This window comes from Trichechus manatus, unplaced genomic scaffold (assembly GCF_000243295.1).
Source record: "Trichechus manatus latirostris isolate Lorelei unplaced genomic scaffold, TriManLat1.0 scaffold00298, whole genome shotgun sequence".
Classification (NCBI taxonomy): domain Eukaryota; kingdom Metazoa; phylum Chordata; class Mammalia; order Sirenia; family Trichechidae; genus Trichechus; species Trichechus manatus.
The window spans coordinates 470,050-470,874 of record NW_004444234.1 but is presented as its reverse complement, the minus strand read 5'-3'; positions in this window follow the sequence as shown (position 1 = coordinate 470,874).

Here is an 825-nt window from a genome sequence, read left to right as displayed (position 1 = left end):
TTGCACATTTTCATACTGGCTTCAGACTATTTTTCATATAACATTGTAAAAAAATTTATATTTTGTATATTTACTTTTTGGAACAGTCATTGTAAATATTTCTTCCACCCTATCATATGCCTGTTAGCATTGTTTACACAATCTTTGATGAATACAAGCTTTAAATTATTAGTCATCTCTATCAGTATTTTTCTTTATGAATACTGATTTTGTGATTTACTTAAGCATCTCCCACCTTAAAATTTTCAAGATGTTTGCTTTTACTTCTTACTAATATTTTTATAGTTCAGGCCATAACTTTTAGCTCTTTCATCCTTCTAAAATTTAATTTTGTTCATGACATGTGGAAAGGATTTAAACTCTTTTTCTCAAATGGATAACCAATTTTCCAAACCATTTATTGAAAGGTCCATCCTTTTCCCATTGATCTGAAACACTGTGTATTAGTTTCCTAGGGCTTCTGAAACAAAGTACCACAAGCTGGCTGACTTAAAACAACAGAAATGTATTCTCTTACAGTTCTGGAGGCCAGCAGTCAGAAATCAAGGTGTTGGCAGGACCACCTTCCCTCGGAAGGATCTAGTGAAGAATCATTCCGTATCTCTTCCTAGTTTTTGATAGTTGCTGGCAATCATTGATGTTCTTTGGTTTATAGCCTCATCACTCCAATCTCTGCCTTCCTCATCATGTGGCCTTCTTCTGAATGTCTTGGTGTGTCTGTGTTCATATGGTCTTCTTACAAGGATGCCAGTCATTGGGTTTAGGACCACTCTAACCAAGATATGGCCTCATCTTAATTACCATTGCTAAGACCCTGGGACCAAA